The sequence below is a fragment of the Urocampus carinirostris genome, chromosome 2 (assembly GCF_059441175.1).
Source record: "Urocampus carinirostris isolate Australia breed hairy pipefish chromosome 2, RoL_Ucar_1.0, whole genome shotgun sequence".
In the NCBI taxonomy this organism is placed as follows: Eukaryota; Metazoa; Chordata; class Actinopteri; order Syngnathiformes; family Syngnathidae; genus Urocampus; species Urocampus carinirostris.
The window spans coordinates 67,047,910-67,069,520 of NC_142350.1; the positions used below are offsets into that span (position 1 = coordinate 67,047,910).

At 41.7% G+C, this 21,611-nt stretch overlaps 1 protein-coding gene and 2 non-coding genes across 4 annotated transcripts in view; 2 read left to right on the forward strand and 1 right to left on the reverse strand.

Moving 5' to 3' along the window:
* bbs9 (Bardet-Biedl syndrome 9) overlaps positions 1-21,611 on the reverse strand; it is a 266,939-nt gene that overhangs the window by 45,595 nt on the left and 199,733 nt on the right. The window lies entirely within an intron of this gene.
* On the forward strand, positions 20,531-20,603 carry trnak-cuu (transfer RNA lysine (anticodon CUU)). The gene has a single exon. It is a non-coding gene; the product is annotated as a tRNA-Lys (tRNA).
* trnak-cuu (transfer RNA lysine (anticodon CUU)) lies at positions 21,123-21,195 on the forward strand. Its single transcript has one exon. It is a non-coding gene; the product is annotated as a tRNA-Lys (tRNA).

Here is a 21,611-nt window from a genome sequence, read left to right on the forward strand (position 1 = left end):
ACTGGGTTTAAATAGGGACAAGGAGCCAATCAGAGCCCGCAGCGATTGGCGCCAAATGAGTAGCCACAGGTGATTCACGTCGGTAATCATGACAGTGCCAGCCATAAAAATGAATTTATTCATGTCCGTTTTTAGATTTAAAAAAATCAGCGGGGATATGACCAGTACAGAAACTTATACAAGTTTTTCCCTTCTCAATTATGTATTTTTTGGCTTATGCGACTTACATTCCAAAATTATGGAGAGACTTTACCGTATTTCCTGGACTCAAAGTTTCTCCAGATATTATATACTATGTATTTGTTTTAATATTCAAGTCAATTCAATTCAAATTTATTTATGACGCCCTTAATCACAAGGAGTCTCAAAGGGCTGTACACACTAAAGGTTATGATGACAGCATCCCCTGATCTAAAACCTAAATGAGCGCAAGGAAAAACTCAAAAACCTCAAGTCAAGTCAAGTCATGTTTGTTTGTTTGGCCCTTAATCACAAAGAGTCTCAAAGGGCTGCACAGACCACAGATTATTGCAAACCACAGACTATTATGACGACATCCTCTGATCTAAAACCTACATGAGAGCAAGGAAAAACTAAAAAACCTCAAGTCAAGTCAAGTCCTGTTTATTTGTAACGCCCTTAATCACAGAGTCTCAAAGCGCTGCAAGGACCACAAACTATTGCAAACCACAGACTATTATGACACCAGGCCCTGATCTAAAACCTACATGAGGGCAAGGAAATACTCAAAAACCTCAAGTCAAGTCATGTTTATTTGTTTGGCCCTTAATCACAAAGAGTCTCAAAGGGCTGCACAAACCACAGATTATTGCAAACCACAGACTATTGTGACGCCATCCTCTGATCTAAAACCTACATGAGGGCAAGGAAATACTCAAAAACCTCAAGTCAAGTCAAGTCATGTTTATTTGTTTGGCCCTTAATCACAAAGAGTCTCAAAGGGCTGCACAGACCACAGATTATTGCAAACAGCAGACTATTATGACGCCATCCCCTGATCTAAAACCTACATGAGGGCAAATAATACACAGACATTGTCAACATGAAGTATAGGTCCTTCATAGGCTATTGCATAGAAGTGTGTTTTAAGCTTAGATTTAAATATTTCCACTGAGGTTGCAGATGGAATCTCAGGGGAAAGAGCATTCCACAGCACCGGGGCCCAAATGGAAAAGGCTATCGAACCTGCGGATCTCTTCTTGGCTCTTGGGATCACTAGAAGACCAGCATTTTCAAACCCTTCCATTTTAAAGTTCGTATTAGTAGCGTCAGTCGTTTTCCACGATCAAAATCATTCTGGAGGCACTAACACTGGCGCCGTGGAACCGGACTGACGTCGTTTAGGACTTAATGACGTTTAAGTGCGGCACTCTGCGTGTACAAATCATGACCAAATCCTGAAAAAAAACACCACAACACACACACATAGCCGCTTATGAATCCGGCCCATTAAAAAGCGTTTTTCACGGCTAATGTGCTTCCAAAGCGGCGAGGCGGTGATATCTGATTGGCCGAACGCCAGGAAGTACCGTATTTTCCGCACTATAAGGCGCACCTAAAAGCCTTTATTTTTTTCAAAAGCTGACCATGCGCCTTATAATACAGTGCGCCTTATATATGGATCAATATTAAGTCGCAAAGTCTTGCAACTAAGGCAAGCAGCCGCCGACTCGATTTTCCCCCGAAGGCGAAGTCGTCCGCGGTGTATGCTGGGATTTATATACCGGCGTTCAGTTCCTAACCAGTGTGTCAATCATCATTTGAATCAGTCACAATTGGCTAAAGTTATTCGGAGGTAAAGGGGGCGGATCCTTTTTATCATTAACAGGCTCGCATAGGCTAAAGGGGCGAAACAAAGCCTGCGATTGGCCGAAAAAGATGAATGCGAATCACACGTTGGGTTGCACTACGGCATAGAGAAAACATTTTTTACTATTCTGTATTTGTAAATATTTGACTCTCCTGGATTTACTACACTCACGGTTGTAAGAAGACCATGGTTACGTATCATTAATGAACGTGAAGGCTGCAAGAGAACTTAGGTGAGCTATGCGGCTTTATATTTTCCCGGTATCTTGTTTTAGAACGATCTTGATGTTTCTGCGATGAGTCTATTTTTAAACTCAATTCAATTCAAAGTGTTTATCGTCATATGCACGGTAAAGAACCCCGTTTCCCTGCACAATAAAATTCTTACTTTGCTGTCCACACAGTGGCCAGCAAAAAATAAAATGGAAACTAAGGAATGGTTGGCATTTCTTGAATCCCAAGACTTTAACCTTCCGAATGATATTTGGAACGATGCATTTGAGTGATTGGTGACATCGTACGGACACTGTTTCCGTACATGTCTGAGACACGCATTTGCTTCTTTGCAAGCTTTGGGAATGTTAAGGGGGTAATAAGTTGGACTGAACCATCTGACTGTTTTGTCCACGTTCTCATTGAAGCGCCTTATAATCCGGTGCGCCTTATGTATGGAAAATATAGGACCAAAAACTATTTTTTGGGGGTGCGCCCTATAACCCGGTGCGCCTTATAGTGCGGAAAATACGGTAGTCGTTTATTAGCGGGAAGCTTCGATTATACGTTATAATCTTGTACGTAACATTGCTTTTTAAATCCGACAATCGAATGCGCGGAGTGAAATTGACATAATGATTATTAGCGGTCTTGAGTCATGATGCTAGCGCTCTTTTTGCTATTATTTTAGCCAATGTGTGTGCGGGAGAAGGCATGTTCTCATTGGCAGGTCATGTCTGGGTCAATGTTTCTGGCTCCAGTCGTTCCCTGCTTTAACCCCTTCTTATCCACACCGACACACACTCACAATGAAAGCAATGTTGTATGTGTGTTCTATGATGAGTACAACGAGTGTATTGGAGCGCTAAAAACCAGAGTAGCCGCTCCGAAAATAAGCTAGCGAGCCGGGCACAGCCGCCACAAAGACACTTTGTCCTGTCCCTCGTCGGACGCTGAGATTGTTAAAAAAGATTCATATTTGGAGAAGTAAGTCTTTTCAATATGTTATTCAGTGCCACACACTATTCGTTTTCTGATTTAGTACCGTTTTTTTCCGCACTAGGAGGCGCACCTTGTGAAAAATGGTCTTAAGTCACATATCATGGAAAATTCATCACATCCACTACACAGCATTATCTCCAGACAGAAGAGCAGCTTCAGCGACAGACTGCTGTCACAGTCTTGTACCACGGACAGACTGGAGAGATCTTTTCTTCCTCATGCCATGAGGCTCTTTAACTCCACCCGGCAGAGTAAAGGCCCACATTAAACCACACCCCCTACATTGCATATTACCGAATTTTATTGCAATGCTGCTAAGCCCCAACGTCAAAAGCAATGAGCCAATCGCAATGCACATAGCCAAATTAAAAGACTCAGACATTCTCTGCTGACTTCTGCATTGAAATGCAGTGCAATTGGTCAGTTTTTGTAACTTTTTTGTTATTTTTTCTTACGTTTTTAACGTTAAAATGTCATAATTACTGATCCATCATTTTGGCGCCAACCACTGCGGACTCTGATTGGCTCCCTGTCCCTATTTAAACCCAGTCCTGTCAATCTCCGGTTGTCGGTCCGTCTGCGAACCTCTGTTTATACGAGGCAAGCCTTTTTTCACCCTGACTCCCGCCTGTCCCGTTTTTAGCTCCTGCCTGTCTCCCGCTACGACCTGTTTTGATCCCGACCACGTCTGCTCTCCTGTCCTGACTTACAACCCGTTTCTGACCCCGACCACGTTTTTGCTCTCCTGTACCGGCTATCGACCTGTTTTTCCGTCCCTGACACCGCCATCGCCCGCTACGGAAGATCCACTTCCGTATTCGGATCACAATCCAGTTCATTCATTTGTGACACAATTATCATGAATCAAATCCAATCTAATCCAATTGCCACTCAAAGTGCTGTATAAAAACATTTAGCATACAAGACAGTAAAATCCCCAATAACATAAAAATCCCCCCCCTAAACACCCTAACATCAACAACAACAAAAATAACTCATACACATGCAAACACAATGGTTAAAATGCAATAAAATAAAAAAAACGAGTGATAGAGATAAAATATGATTATGGCAAGGCACAGACTCACAATGTGAGGAAAGGGACCTGAGGGAGGCTTATACACACTAATAGGGATGGCAGCCGATGGCCTCTGGATTTAATGTGTGTATGTATGAATGTATGAAAAAAAAAGTTATTTCTTTTTTATATTTTTATCAAACCAATATCAATTTATACGCCCAGCAGCGACTACATTTCCTGAGAGTGCTCAGGAAAAATCATCTAAAATGAAGAATAATGCCCTCATAATTGTTCCCATTTTACTGGTAAACGAAAAAAAAATCTATATATTCATATGGAAAAAAATAAATAAATAATATATATATATATATATATATATATATATATATATATATATATATATATATATATATATATATATATATATATATATTTTCTTTTATTATTATTTTTTTTCTCTCGAATAAACTAAGATAATAAAAAGTCTTACAAAACAAATTTTTTCTTGGCAGTGCCGTTCCATTTTGCGTAAAACACGCATCCAAAAAAGTGGCTTACGGGAATTGAACCCACCACGAGTTTTTTCTTCGCTTCCTACGCATATTTTAGAGAGCGTGAACCAAATTGCCCACAATTATACACTTTTAAAATTGTGTAAATTATCTTTGTGAAACAAATAAAATATAAACAGCTGTTTTGGGTCTCCGGCTTGAGGTTTTTGGAAAGTAAGAGTTATTCTTTGACGCCGTTGCCTAGAGATTGAGCATACAAATTTCAGTTCGGTAGATAATACTCTCATATTTACATGCAGAAATAACAACTTTTAAATAAGTCCTTTAAACCACCATATATTTCGTTGTCAGGGTTGGGTAGGGTTACTTTAACTGGATTACTTTCAATTACTTTTGGATTACTCCATTACCAAATAAGCTAATAAAAGACAAAAGAAACTAAATAGGAATAAAATGACTCCATTTTGTGCAGGCTTGGGGAGTAACGGAATACATGGAACGGCAAAAATGATGTTGGCAAGCTGTTTGGATTGATTTTCATTTTGTTTCTGTCGCATTTTATCTCAGTTTTGCCAGAGATCAAAGCCAGGAGAGAAAGCTTACCACGTGTTGTGAGTCATCATTGCGATAAAGCAGAGCCACTGTTGTCATGATTACCGATATGCATCACTTGTGCCGGCTCCTTTGGCGCCCACTGCTTCGCACTCTGATTGGCTCTCTTGTCTCTATTTAAGCCCACTCCTATCTGTCCCATTTTGTCAGTCCGTCTGCGAACCTCAGTTAACACTAGGCAAGCCTTTTTTCGACCCTGACTCTCACCTGTTTTTGCTCCGGTCTGTCCCCCGGCCTTTGACTTCTTTTGATCCTGACCACGTCTACTCTCCTCACCTGGCTTACGACTCGTTTCCGACCCCAACCACGTTTTTGCTCTCCTGTCCCGGCTACTGACCCCTTATTTCCGTTCCCGACACCGCCATTGCTCGACACGGAAAATCCACTTCCGGGGTTCAGAGCGCCTAGCGAATCGTGGGCGCAGCCTTTCCTCTTTCCTTTAATAAAACTTGTGAGAAACGTTACGCAATTGGGTCCTGTTTCCGTTCTGGTCTTGACAACTGTAGCAAATCCTCTACGCACTGTAGACCTGAATCGCGCCGCTGTTAAAATTGAGAAGTTAAAACGATCGTGCCATATAAACGTGCGTGTTTGAGATTAAGAGACAGCGTAAAAAGTCAAGTTAACTTGTTTTAGGGAAGCACAGTCAAGAGGAGACTGATATATTAGCTCTTATCATAACATGAGTTCGTCAATCAAGCATGTATTTGTGATTGAGAGAGAGCATATAAAGTACTCGTTAATGAAACCTTATAGTATTCACAGTGGAGCATTGGCACACAATGTTCCCTGTAATTTTCCTTACGGGTCTGAGCGTTCACACAAAGTCGGTGAGCAACGCTTGAAACAACAGTAAGCAACGGCAATCCCAAGTGTGGCAACTAAATCATTATCCAACATGTCCAAAACTGGACATCACGTTACATTTTGCTGAGTTTCCGGCAATGCAAAAAAATGTTTCACTTTTGAATGAATTGACTCATGTATTATTGCAAAGGTTTTACGGCCTACAAACGTAATTTGTTTTTACCACAATTCTTTCACAAGATTTTCTTTTTTTTTTTCCTGGTATCTTTTGACGCATAATACTAACATTTTTGGGGCTTATTTAGTCGGTTGCAAGATATAGAACTGTACTTAATCACATTTTTTAGTGGAAGTACAATGTTGGCAACAAGATTGACTTGGTATAATTGGAAATTAGTTGAATGCAACACAAACTTTTTTTTCTTTTTCCCTGTTTTTTTTCTACTTTTTTTCTAATTCCTTTAAAAACATCTCATTGTGTTTATTTTTTTCTTAGCTGTTACTTTTTTCTTTTTGTTCTCTATTTTTTCCTTTGTTTCTTTCTTTTCTTTTTTTCTGGCTTTTTTCTAAAATTTTCCTTCTTTTTTTCCTCTTCCTTTTGTTTCCTTTTTCTCAGCTTTTCACTACTTTTTCATTTTGGTATTTTTTTTTCTTTTTTGTTCTATTTCCCCCCTTTCTTTAAGTCGTGTTGTGCATAGTTGTACATAATATTTGGTCATGTAGGGATTAAAGAACCAAAAACAACCCGAAGAGCCGTTTGGGACCGGAAGAGCCGGTTCCCTTTAGTGGGCCGAGCCGAAGAAGCCGGTTCCCGAAAATCTCTACTGACTTTACTCAACTTCGTTCTACTTCGACCTTGACTTCAAAATACCTCATTTAGAAGACAACATCAGGGGAACCCGTGTATTTTGACCTTCATTCACTGTAACTTTGACTTAAGTCGCTTCTTAATGAGCAATTTCGAGCCCTGATTTTTGCAAGCTGGCTAGATTTTCTTGTGCGCTGAGGGATTCATGTTTTTTTGTAACTTTTTTATACTCATATTTTCCATTGTTCATGTAAAATGCATATTAAGAATAAAGAGCAATTTACACAAATATATTTTTGTCGGCAGCACGGCGGCGCAGTGGTTAGTGCTTGTGCGGCACAGTTCATGTCATGGGAACCTGTCGCGGGTTCAAATCCAGCTCCAGACTTCCTGTGCGGAGTTTGTATGTTCTCCCCGTGCTTGCGTGGGTTTCCTCCGGGCACTCCGGTTTCCTCCCACATTCCAAAAACATGCATTTCAGGTGAATTGGCCGGTCCAAATTGTCCCTAGGTGTGAATGAGCGAGCGAGTTGTCCGTCCCTGTGTGCCCTGCGATTGGCTGGCAACCAGTTCAGGGTGTCCCCTGCTCACTGCCCGGAGATGGCTGGGATGGGCTCCAGCCCCCCCGCGACCCTAATGAGGATAAGCGGTGCGGCTGATGAGATGAGATATTTTTGTCGTACAGTCTCGCAAATCGCGGTGTACACCTTTGGAGAGTAGTTGACACAGTACAGGTATTAGAATCCATGTCTTCTACCTATGTACTTTGATCACCACTGTTCCTATTTTTACGAGTGTGTTAAAGTGATAAAGCAGCGTCGGCGTAAAAAAATACACAAAAATCAGGAATTTGCAGTCGGTGGAGCGATTGGACAAAAAAAACACACAGGCGGCGTAATTATAGGTCGCCTATCTGGACCGGGTCATTTCAAGAAAATCTGTCTGTACTACTTCCACTGCGCTGCAAAAAAACGACACAACTGTGCTTGGAACATAGAGGTTATAAACAGGGTTGGGTAGGGTTACTTAAACTGGATTACTTTCAATTACTTTTGGATGACTCCAATACCAAATATGCTAATAAAAGAAACTAAATATGAATAAAATGTCTCAATTTTGTGCAGGTTTGGGGAGTAACGGAATACATAGACCGGCAAAAATGATGTTGGCAAGCTGTTTGGATTCCTTTTCATTTTGTTTCCGTCGCATTTTATATTAGTTTTGCCGGAGATCAAAGAGATCAAAGCCAGGAGAGAGAGCTTACCGCGTGTTGTGAGTCATCATTTTATTCATATTTAGTTTATTTTGTCTTTTATTAGCATAGTTGGTATTGGAGTAATCCAAAAGTAATTGAAAGTAATCCAGTTAAAGTAACCCTACCCAACCCTGACTATATCAGCTAATTTTGTTTTAAAACTCCAGTGCCATCAAGAGCAGGTAAACATCTGACAGCTTTTGCTGTGGGCACGGTCCTTAAATATTGATGTTTACTGGTTCCTTTAGATTTGCAGGTGCAGGTGATGAGAAGCAGGCGTAGTGTCCTCCTGTTTGTCTGTATGTACTATATCCAGGGTTGGGCAGGGTTACTTTAACTGGATTACTTTCAATGACTTTTGGATGACTCCAATAGCAAATATGCTAATAAAAGACAAAAGAAACTAAATGTGAATAAAATGATTACATTTTGTGCAGGCTTGGGGAGTAACGGAATACATGGAACGGCAAAAATGATGTTGGCAAGCTGTTTGGATTGATTTTCATTTTGTTTCTGTTGTATTTTCTGTGCGTTTTGCCAGATATCAAAGAGATCAAAGCCAGGAGAGAAAGCTTACCACGTGTTGTGAGTCATCATTTTATTCCTATTTAGTTTCTTTTGTCTTTTATTAGCATATTTGGTATTGGAGTCATCCAAAAGTCATTGAAAGTAATCCAGTTAAAGTAACCCTACCCAACCCTGGTTATAAATAATAATCAAAAGAATGTTAATGTTATTTGGGATAAAATGACTATTAAATTACACAGATTTGTAAAAAAAGGATTTCAATGTAAAATCCACTAGATTAATGCTAACATTCGAGAAGAAGAAATGCTGGCTGGTCTTCCTTGCACAAAGAAGAACCAGAGAAGGCCGAGACTCCAGACACATCTTGTCCTCAAAGGTAAACCCAGAAAAGATTTCACAACAAAATGTTTTTGGTGCAGGGGCAAATACTATTTAGTTTCTGACATGTTAAGAAAGAATTCCCAGTCCTCTAAATAAGTTGATAGTTTTAACACCGCAAATTCTTCATTCGTTTTTGTGCCTCACAAACACAATCATTAAGTTCGCCGACGATACCACCTTGATCGGCCTCATCTCTGAAGGGGACGAGGCGGCGTACAGAGATGAGGTGGAGTCACTGTCAACGTGGTGTTCGAAAAACCACCTCATACTGAACACCACAAAAACAACTATTTTCATAGTTTTACATAATATTTGGTCATGTTGGGATTAAGGAAGCAAAAACAACCTGAAGAGCCGGTTAGGACCCAAAAGAGCCGGTTCCTTTTAGTGAGCCGAGCCGAAGAAGCCGGTTCCTTTTAGTGAGCCGAGCCGAAGAAGCCGGTTCTCGACAAACTCTACTAACCCGTGTATTTTTACCTTCATGCACTGTAACTTTGATTTAAGACGCTTCTTAATTAGTCATTTTGAGCCCTGATTTTTGTGCGCTGGCTGGATATTCTTGTGCGCTGAGAATGTGCGAGCAGTGCGCAATTGCGCACGCGCGCAGCTTAGAGGGAGCACTGCCCAGGACACCTCATCTCATCTCATTAGCCGTACCGCTTATCCTCAGTAGGGTCGCGGGGGGCTGGAGCCCATCCCAGCAATCATCGGGCAGTGGGCAGGGGACACCCTGAACTGGTTGCAAGACAATCGCAGGGCACACAGGGACAGACAACTCGCTCATTTGCGACAAAGGAAGTCTGGAGCTGGATTTGAACCCACACAGGAGGTTCCCATGACTTGAACTGTGCCGCACATGCGCCAACCACTGCGCCGCCGTGCTGCCCTGCCCAGGACACATCGAGTTAATTTAGTTATCATTATAGTACAGTTTCAAATCATTGCCAGTCTGTTTGCGGTACAATGGTGTCATTTGTGTGTGTTTGTGTTTAAAAGCAGTGACACGGTGGCATTGTGGCATTCGCGGACCGTGAACTGGTGAGTGGAAGAATGCGTAAATGCTCACTTGTGCCGCCTCATTTACACGCGCTTACGTTCGCAACGCAACCGCACGCGTGCAGAAATGCACACAAACAGAGACAAACACTCCCGCAATCGTAAATAGAAATACATTAAATGACATAGCTGTGAATGCACTTAAATTAAAGACATACGAAAATATTAGGGATGTTTTTGTTTTTCGTATGCGGGGATCAACAACAGGCAACTGTCACGGTTGCCATGGCACCCAATTGGCCCCGCCCGTATGTCACGGTTGCCATGGTGCCCAATCGCCCCCCCGCCCGTGTGGAGCCAGCTGAAACTTGTTGATAGGTTGGCTCCCTGTCAGTATTTAAATTCTGTCCTGTCAGTCCCCTTTTGTCGGTCTGTCTGCAAAAATCTGTTTTTACACGGCAAGCCCTTTTTCGCCTGTCCTGGTTTTTGCTCCTGTTTGTCTCCCGTTACGATCTGTTTTGATCTCGACCACGTCTGCTCTCCCGCCCCAAATAACGATCCGATTTTGTTCTCGACCGTGTCTACACTCCTCTCCTGGCTTTTGACTTGTTTCTGATCCCGATCACGTTTTTGCTCTTCTATCTACTGACCCGTTTTTTCTGTTCCCGACACCTCCGTCGCTCGCCACGGAAGTCCCACTTCCGCGTTCAGAGCGACCTGCTCCCCGCGACCAGTGATCACCTAATCGTGTGTATAATCCTTTCCCTTCTTCCCAATAAAACTGGGAGAAACGTTACGTGAGTGGATCCTGTTTCCGTTCTGGTCCTGACAGCAACAGGTAGTTTTTGATTTGAAAATTTTTCACATTTTTAGGTTTGATAGTTATCTGAGAAAAATCGGAATCTCGCTGACTCAATTAAAACATTCACTTTTTGGATTTGCGACATGCATAACTTGTTTATTTGGAAGTCAAATGATTTTTTTGCTGAACGGAAACCGCTCAACTCGCGTTATGTGCTGCGCTGGCCATTCGCGCAGGATGAGGGTTTAACAGACAAAACCTCTGGCCACGCCCACAGGAAGTTAGCTTAGATCGTGTCAAGTTAATGTATGTGCGCTTCGAATCATCTGCACGCACACCAACAAGTGCAAGTGTGTTTTCAGCGAGTCACCGTTTTTACTGCCACCGTTTGTGTTGTGGACTACAGTGTTCATTTGAGCTGTAAAAAGTGATGGGTCCCGGGGACTCGCATGCTTAAAAATCTATGAGTCCCAACAGAGATCTATGGCTCCCCAAAATGGAGTCTTATCCAGGTTGAAATTGTAAATCGGCGACAAATATATCATATAAATCTATATATTCATTCAGTTTTAATCATCAAATTACAGGGTTGGGCAGGGTTACTTTAACTGGATTACTTTCAATGACTTTTGGATTACTCCAATACCAAATATGCTAATAAAAGACAAAATAAACTAAATATGAATAAAATGACTCAATTTTGTGCAGGCTCGGGGAGTAACGGAATACACGGAACGGCAAAAATGATGTTGGCAAGCTGTTTGGATTGATTTCCATTTTGTTTCTGTCGCATTTTATCTTAGTTTTGCCGGAAATCAAAGAGATCAAAGCCAGGAGAGAAAGCTTACCGCGTGTTGTGAGTCATCATTTTATTCATATTTAGTTTATTTTGTCCTTTATTAGCATATTTGGTATTGGAGTCATCCAAAAGTAATCCAGTTAAAGTAACCCTACCCAACCCTGTATGTAAGGCAGCCTTGATTCAACATTTAAAGCTTATTTAACTTGTTAAAAAAAGATTTAACTCAAGAGTTAAAGCAGCCTTAACTCAACAATTAAAGCATATTCAACTAGTTAAAGCAGGTTTATCGCAATGGTTTATGCAGCCTTAACTCAACAGTGATGTTTAATTAACTAATTGTAGCAGGATCAACTCAATATTTACGGCAGCCTTAACTCTACATTTAAAGCTTATTCAACTAGTTAAAAAGATTTAACTCAAGAGTTAAAGCAGCCTTAACTCAACAATTAAAGCATATTCAAATAGTTAAAACAGGTTTATCTCAATATTTAAGGCAGCCTTAACTCATTATTTAAAGCTTATTTAACTTGTTAAAACAAACAGATTGAACTCAAGAGTTAATGCAGCCTTAACTCAACAATTAAAGCGTACTCAAATAGTTAAAGCAGGTTTATCTCAATATTTAAGGTAGCCTTAACTCATTAATTAAAGCTTATTCAACTAGTTAAAAATATTTAACTCAAGAGTTAAAGTAGCCTTAACTCAACAATTAAAGCATATTCAAATAGTTAAAGCAGGTTTATCTCAATATTTAAGGCAGCCTTAACTCATTATTTAAAGCTTATTCAACTAGTTAAAAAGATTTAACTCAAGAGTTAAAGCAGCCTTAACTCAACAATTAAAGCATATTCAAATAGTTAAAGCAGGTTTATCTCAATATTTAAGGCAGCCTAACTCATTATTTAAAGCTTATTTAACTTGTTAAAACAGATTTAACTCAAGAGTTAAAGCAGCCTCAACTCAACAAATAAAGCGTATTCAAATAGTTAAAGCAGGTTTATCGCTAGAGTTAATGCAGCCTTAACTCAACAGTGATGCTTGATTAACTAATTATAGCAGGTTCAACTCAATATGTAAGCAGAGTTGGGTAGGGTTACTTTAACTTGATTACTTTCAATTACTTTTGGATGACTCCAATACCAAATATGCTAATAGAAGACAAAATAAACTAAATATGAATAAAATGACTAAATTTTGGAATACATGGAACAGCAAAAATGATGTTGGCAAGCTGTTTGGATTGATTTTCTTTTTGTTTCTGTCGCATTTGATGTTCGTTTTGCCGGAGATCAAAGAGATCAAAGCCAGGAGAGAAAGCTTACCGCGTGTTGTGAGTCATCATTTTATTCACATTTGGTTTCTTTTGTCTTTTATGAGCATATTTGGTATTGGAGTCATCCAAAAGTCATTGAAAGTATTTCAGTTAAAGTAACCCTACCCAACCCTGGTATCTAAGTAGCGGTCTAGTCCATTTTTGGTCCATTTTGGGTTATTTGTGTCTCAAGGGTAGTACAGATGGCAGCTCTGTGGTCTTACCGTTGCCCCCGGTTAGCAAGCGGTAGCGGCGTCTGCGGTGGTAGGAAGCGGCGATGCGCCTCTACCGGAATTAGCGTCCGTCTGGAACCGATGGGCTCTCATCGGCCGCTGGAAATAATTAGCCGCAGCGCTAGCTCCCGTTTGCTTTGGCCGATCCTGTTTGTGCGTCTGTTTGTGTGTTGACAACTTGATGTGAAGTGAGAGCATTAGGTCGGTCATTAGCACGTGTGTTTGCTTAAAACCGGGAATAAATGTCCTCCCGGGACTGAGAGTCCATTGGAGGAGTGCTTTAGGTGTGTTACCTCAAAGTCTGTGTGTTTAGTTGTCTATGTGACTTTGGGTTCCAATATTTGCAATGGAGCAGAGCCTGCTCGCTTAGCCTAATGAAGGGAATTCATGATGTCCTCTGGAATTACACACAATTATTATTAAAGCTTTGAAAACTCTCGGTGTACCGTCTTTCTTTCTAAATATGTGTAACCATGTATAATATGTATTTGCAACTGTATATTTTTGTCATGTATTTATTTTGGACACTTGTTCTGATAAGTCTTGCACTGACCAATTAAAAAGAAGGGGCGTAACAGACGCGGGGGATTATGGGATGTAGAAACCAGTAAAGGTGAGTGTTTGTGGACGCGGCCGACAATAGTGGATATATATTTTTCCCACCCTTACCTTTGGAAATATACACTTTTTTTTCCTTGGATTACTTTCAACGAGCACCTGGACTTTGCAGGTCTGCATCAAATGATAACGAAAGGTATCATTCTCCGCCCATTCAGCCGTCCGTAAGATACTAATAATGTTGGAATATTCTGGTCTGGTCAATGTGTTTGATTGCTGTTGAGATTGTCAAGAGGAGTTGTTCAAACCTCATAGTTTGTTTTCTGTTATTAGTGTCAATAAATTTGTTCAAAGCGGTCTGGTAAGGACCATGACTCAGCCTCTCCTCTGGCAAAAAGTGTTTCAACCTAGTGGTCGGAGTTCCATATATGTTAGATAATCAGCAAGCAACAGAGAAACAACGTATCTATACAGGTTCCCTCCAATAAAATTGTTCAGTTATGCGGCTAATATACCGGTGCGGCTTATAGTCAGGTGCGCCTTATAGTCCAGAATTTACGGTACTCACACCAATGATCTGATGTACAAATTGAGTTTTTCGCAACTACAGTATAATGCAAATCCTTCCGAAATAGTCAATACAGTAATCCCTCGGTATCGCGGTTAATGGGGACCAAGACCACCCGCGAAAACTGAGAATCCGCGAACTAGCGGTGCCCCTTCAGAAATGCTTAAAAAAACGTATACAGGTATACAGTATACACCCCCTGTATACAGTACACCATATAGAATACGGGTAGAGAGAGAGAAAGAGTCAAAATTATAACAAAAAAAAACCTGTAAAATATGTTGTATGTACACGGAATTGGGGGCGGCAGTGGCTCAGGCGGTAGAGCGCTCGTCTTGGGATCAAGAGATCGCAGTTCGAATCCCGGCTCCTCCGTGTTACATGTCGAAGTGTCCTTGGGTAAGACACTGAACCCCTAATACCCCCAATAATCAGGTTAGCGCCTTACATGGCTGCACGGCTGCTATTGGGGTAATCCAAAAGTCATTGAAAGTAATCAAGTTAAAGTAACCCTACCCAACCCTGAGTATGATTGTATTAACCGCTCTCAACCACATGCAACCATCGCAGTTTATTTCGCTTGTTAACACTACCGGTTACATATTAAAAATAAAAACAGTGAAAATGTGATATTTGTGAAGCGTTTTGGGAAACAACAGTTAAAAAAATGGTCTGTGTTCATTTTAATGAAGGTGAAAGAGCTACCTTCTGACAATAACAACATACTTTAGCTAGCGGCATCGAACGGCTTTTACAACAAATCCGCGAAACCACACACGATTAGCCGTGTTTAGGTAGTAAAAACAACCGCTCGCTTTTGGTATAATAAAGTCAAACTTGAGATGAAATGTGACAGAAGAGAATATATTTACGTCGCGTCGCCGAGTTCCTACATGATAAACTGAGCGCCACATAAGGAGGTGAAGTGGGAGGAGTTGAAGGAGGGTGTAACTCACCATGACTAAGTATTGTGTCAGGGCCTCCCCCTCCCCTTCACAATAAGAGTGTCCACACCGTGAGCTCTGTTGACATAAGCTCCCGCTCAATGGCGTCAAGTCAATAAATGCTTTTATTGAGAAGGTAAGGTATATTTTTTAGACCCGCGAAAGTGGAACTGCGAACTAGCGAGGTTCCACTGTACTATGCAGGTTATGGGTTGGGGTTCGTTTTTATACTTAAGAGTTGGTGTAGGGCAGTGTCTGAATTTACCTCCGCCTGGACGCCCGGGGCGTGCATCTTTTATGTCGGGCGTACAGCTTACGTGTTTGCAGCGGTAGAAAGAAAATTTGCAGTTCTGTATATAGCCTGGCTAGCTCAGTTGGTAGAGCATGAGACTCTTAATCTCAGGGTTGTGGGTTCGAGTCCCACGTTGAGACGCTAGCATTATAGGGCCTGCTCTCAGTCGTATAACTTACGTCTCGGTCCGGGTGAACGACAACTTTTTCAAGAAAGAAAAAAAATATATTTCGTTTTATTTTATTCATTTATTTTTTATTTTATTTATTTATGTATTCAAATGAAATGAAATCTGCATTTACTTCAAGTCAATGACTTCCCAAAGCGCTTTACAATGTGCTCCACATTTCCCAATAGCGGCCTTGCAGCCATGTAAGGCGCTAACCTGCTTATTGGGGGTATCAGGGGTTCAGTGTCTTACCCAAGGACACTTCGACATGTAACACGGACGAGCCGGGATTCGAACTGGGATCCCTTGATCCCAAGACGAGCTCTCTACCTCCTGAGCTACTGCCCCCAACATTGATTTCGAAATCTTCATTCGGTTTGGAAATTTCGGTTCGTTTGGCAATTTGCATACTCGCCAGCTGATCAGAAGCCCGCGTCGAATAACGTCGTGCATCTTTTGATTCTGACCACGTCTGCTCTCCCGTCCTGACTTACCACCCATTTTTGATCCCGACCACGTCTGCTCTCCCGTCCCGGCTTACGACCCTTTCTGACCACGACCACGTTTTTGATCTCCTGTCCCGGCTATCGACCTGTTATTCCCGTCCTTGACACCGCCATCGCTCGCTAAGGAAGATCCACTTCCGTGTTCGGATCACAAACTGAGTATGAGAGCAGCCCTTCATCTTTCCTTTAATAAAACTTGTGAGATCCGTAACGCAATTGGGTCCTGTTTCTGTTCTGGTCCTGACACATGTTTTGATTTGATTTTGAGTCCAAAAGAGGTTTCCCTGGTGCTGTATAGGACAGGCTTTTGCTACTTGAGTCATCATTGTGGCTAACTGGTTACCGCTGTCACTATTTTGTGCATTTTTTAAGGAGAACTAATAAACAGCTCTCTGATTTTTAGCAAATTTTAGCTTGTCATCTTTTCGAAATATATCAATGTAAAAATAGACAGAAGCCAATCGCTTTTGATACCGAGCGATTAATCGCTTGGGTTGCACGAAATCAATTTTACAGGCCTTCTTGCAAAGCTTCTAGTGCAACGCATGTGTTGTATTATCTCATCTCATCAGCTGCACCGCTTATCCTCAGTAGGGTCGCGGGGGTGCTGGAGCCCATCCCAGCAATCATCGGGCAGTGGGCAGGGGACACCCTGAACTGGTTGCCAGCCAATCGCAGGGCACACGGGGACAGACAACTCACTCGCTCAGTCACACTTAGGGACAATTTGGACCGGCCAATTTACCTGAAATGCATGTCTTTGGAATGTGGGAGGAAACCGGAGTGCCCGGAGGAAACCCACGCAAGCACGGGGAGAACATACAAACTCCGCACAGTAAGGCCGGAAGCTGGATTTGAACCCACGCAGGAGGTTCCCACGACCTTAGAACTGTGCCGCACACGCGCTAACCACTGCGCCGCCGTGCTGCCCGTGTTGTATTATGATAAGCATAATCCGTTCATAGTCTTAACACCCGCCCACTTCCTGTTGACGTGTCACGAAACGGGTCGGGAAGCAGGAAGTAGGAACTCATTTGCGTAGACGTCCTCACACTTTAATTGAGAAAGAAAAGTCGTCCAAAACACAAACGGACCAGACCAAAAAACAAAACGGGTCAAACTACAAACTAGGTATTTCCAGAATTAATCAGAACTTGCAGGAATCTCTCAGAATGTTACACCGAAGTGCAACAAAGTCCAACAAGCACAACAAGTATAAACAGGTATCAACAAAAGCGCAGTTCAAAAGGGCATTTTTAAGTACCCACAGAAGTACCGTATTTTCCACACTATAGGGCACACCTGGTTATAGGGCGCACCCCCAAAATATAGTTTTTGGTCCTATATTTTCCATACATAAGGCGCACCGGATTATAAGGCGCTACAATGGGAACGTGGACAAAACAGTCAGATAGTTGAGTCCAACTTATGACCCCCTTAACATTCCCAAAGCTTGCAAAGAAGCAAATACATGTCGTAGACAGGTGCGGATGCGGTGTCCGTACGATGTCACTCAAATGCATCGTTCCAAATATTATTCGGAAGGTTAAAGTCTTGGGATTCAAGAAATGCCAACCATTCCTTAGTTTCTATTTTCTTTTTCGCTCGCAACTTTACTGTGCATATGACAATAAACACTTGGAATTGAGTTTAATTTAAAAAAAGACCCATCACAGAAACATCGATATCACTCTGAAACAAGATACTGGGAAAATATATAGCCGGAGTAGCTCACCGAAGTCGTTGCGTTCAATAATAATGTGCAACCATGGTCCTCTTATATGCGTGAGTGTAGTAAATCCAGGAGAGTAAAATATTTACAAATACAGTACAGAATAGTAAAATCCTGCCGTAGTTCTACCCAACATGCTATTCACATTCATCTTTTTCGGCCAATCGCAGGCTTTGTTTTGCCCCTTTAGCCTATGCGAGCCTGTAAATGATAAAAAGGATCCGCCCCCTTTACCTCCGAATAACTTTAGCCAATAGTGATCGATTCAACTGATGATTGACACATCTTTTTTGGGCAATTGCATGCTTTGTTTTGCCCCTTTAGCCTATGCGAGCCTGTAAATGATAAAAAGGATCCGCCCCCTTTACCTCCGAATAACTTTAGCCAATAGTGATCGATTCAAATGATGATTGACACATTGGTTAGCCAATGAAACACCGGTATATAAATCCTAGCATACACCGCGGACTACTTGGCGTTCGGGGGAAAATCGAGTCGGCGGCTGATTGCATTAGTTGCAAGACTTTGCGACTTAATATTGATCCATATATAAGGCGCACTGTATTATAAGGCGCATGGTCAGCTTTTGAAAAAAATAAAGGCTTTTAGGTGCGCCTTATAGTGCGGAAAATACGGTAATACATTCATGTCATACTCCATATGTGAATCCACTACAACCAGCATAACACTACGCACAGACACACACAGTCTGCGGTCCCGAGGGTGTTTTCCGTAGCGCTTTGTTTGCCTTCCAAATCCGAGCCGCAAAACATTGTTTTGACCATCTTGTTGATTTTACAAGGCGAGCTGTCCTCGTTTTTCAAGCGCCTAAAAACAATATGGAAGTACGTGGAAGCGTATCCTTAAAGTCACAGTGAATCATTGTTGTTTACATAGCGGGAAAAAATGCACGTTCGTCAAGCCCGGGTGTGCGCGTCGAGGAACACAGTAAGTTTTTATAGTTAGTGACAGCTGACGAATAACCCCCGGCTTGAACTTTGAACTCGGGCTCTGCCTTGCGTACCCCCCGGCTAATTGACACGTCGGCTTTGATAAACTTCAGGCGGGCCGGACAGTGCATGAATGCATCTTTTCAGAGGAACGCCGTTTCGATAATGGACGTGAAACCAGCAGATATTGGCGAGAAAGACTCGATGTGTTGCAGATTTTTGGGCGTTTGGAGGATCAAACGGGAGTGAGGAAATTTGAACTAATAACATAATGTGTGGGCGGGGAGGGAGGAAAAAAGGCCGAGCTGTCTGCGGGACTGCGGAGATAAGTTTTGGGGGTTTGTGTCCACTGAAATGTTCAGACAAAGGGGGTCTTTATTCTAAAAGCTCTACCCATTCGGCAGAGAAGTTTTTCTCATACATAACACGTGTATAAATATCAATTTCGGATCACACACCCCAAATAAATCGACATAAAACTGGGGTCGGGAACCGTTTTGACCAGTGTTCCCTCTAAGCTGCGCGCGTGCGCAATTGCGCACTGCTCGCACATTTTCAGCGCACAAGAAAATCGAGCCAGCGCACAAAAATCAGGGATCAAAATGACTAATTAAGAAGGGACTTAAGTCAATGTTACAGTGCATGAAGGTAAAAATATACGGGGTTCCCCTGACGTTGTGTCCTAAATGCGGTATTTTGAAGTCGAGTTGAAGTAGAACGAAGTTGAGTAAAGTTAGTAGAGTTTGTCGAGAACCGGCTTCTTCGGCTCGGCTCACTAAAAGGCTCTTTCGGGTCCTAAACGGCTCTTCAGGTTGTTTTTGCTTCTTTAATCCCAACATGACCAAATATTAAGTAAAATTATGCACAAAATGACTTAAAGGAAGGAGGGAATAGATCAAAAAAGAAAAAAATACCAAAATGAAAAAGTAGTGAAAAGCTGAGAAAAAAAGAAGGAAAAATTTAGGAAAAATCCAGAAAAAAAGAAAAGAAAGAAATGTAGGAAAAAAGTAAATAGAGAACAAAATGAGAACAATGAGATTTTTTTTAAGGAATTTAAAAAAGAGTAGAAAAAAACATGGAAAAAAGAAGAAAAAGTTTGTGTTGCATTCAAATAATTTCCAACGATATCAAGTGAATCTTGTTGCCAACATTGTACTTCCACTAAAAAATGTGATTAAGTACAGTTCTGTATCTTGCAACCAACTCAATAAGCCCCCAAAAAGGTTAATATTATGCGACAAAATATATTAGGAAAAAGAAATGGATATCTTGTGAAAGAATTGTAAGAACAAACAACGTTTTGTAGGCCGTACAACCTTTGCCACCGTGCATTGCCGGAAACTCAGCAAAATGTAACTTGATGTCAAGTTTTGGACATGATTGATATAGACTTAGTTGCCACACTTGGGATTGCCATTGCTCACTGTTGTTTCAAGCGTTGCTCACCGACTTTGTGTGAACGCTCAGACCCGTAAGGAAAATGACAGGGAACATTGGTTTTGACCCAAAGGGCCACAAAACAAAATCCCTTTTTTTTGGTAGAGAGCCACACAATCTATTTCAAGACAAAATTCAGTGAAACTGTAAAAACCCTGTCTCCAGACAAAAGCTTATTCTATTCAAAATGAGTGCAGAAAAGCACAAGGAAGATTACGACTTAACATGCATGCTGTCTATGTGTTCCACTTATTTCATCATGCCCGGCTAGCTCAGTCGGTAGAGCATGAGACTCTTAATCTCAGGGTCGTGGGTTCGAGCCCCACGTTGGGCGCTAGCATTTTAGAGCCTGCTGTCAGTCATATAAATGTATATATATATATATATATATATAGGTGGCTAGATTTCTGACTCTTTTTGGGAGATTGATTTTGAGGAGGGGATTCCCAGCCCCCTCGCTCAACCCAACTGAGGTGTTGGGAGTCATTAGGTGACCAACCCCCCCAATTCCAACCCCTAATGCTGAACGCCAAGAAGGGAGGCAACGGGTACCAATGTTTAAGTATAAGGTATGACTCGGCCGAGGCATGAACCACAACGTCCCAGTCTCGGGGCCATACCCCCAAGGCCACCAAGCTGGTTTTCATAAATTTAGTGAAGCTTATATACAGCAAAAGTCACCAAAAAGCGCATGCTTATACTTGTGAGTGCCCCGTTAACCTCAACCCTGAAATCGTACCCGGTTTCAGACAGAGATTGAAAAAAGACAGGGGTTCATTCATCTGGTGATGCTAAATGCCGGTTAGCATATCGTGCTTGCAGCGGGGGAAGGATAGTTCTCTACTAGTATATAGCCCGGCTAGCTCAGTCGGTAGAGCATGAGACTCTTAATCTCAGGGTCGTGGGTTCGAGCCCCACGTTGGGCGCTAGCATTTTAAGGCCTCCTGTAAGTCATATAAATTTAACCTAACCCTAAACCGGGAGAACATAGCGTAGTTAGACGGAAAAACAGGTCGTTAGCCGGGGCGGGAGATCAGAACGTGGTTGCGGTAAAAACAAAACAAAAAAAACAGGTCATTAGCCAGGATGGGGAATCCAAACAGGTCGTAGCAAGAGAAAAACGGGGAAATCGGGATCGGACGAGTGGAAAACGGGTGACAAAAATGGAACCGACGGGAGTCAGAGTCAAAAATCTTTTCCTTGTGAAAACAAAGGTTCGCTGACGGACTGACAATAGGCTAGTGTAAGCACTAAGCTTAATATATTCAGCTCAGTCAACTCATTGCTAGCTTAGTAGAAAATTGAGAATCGACGTATAAACCTGTCAATGACAAATTTAAAA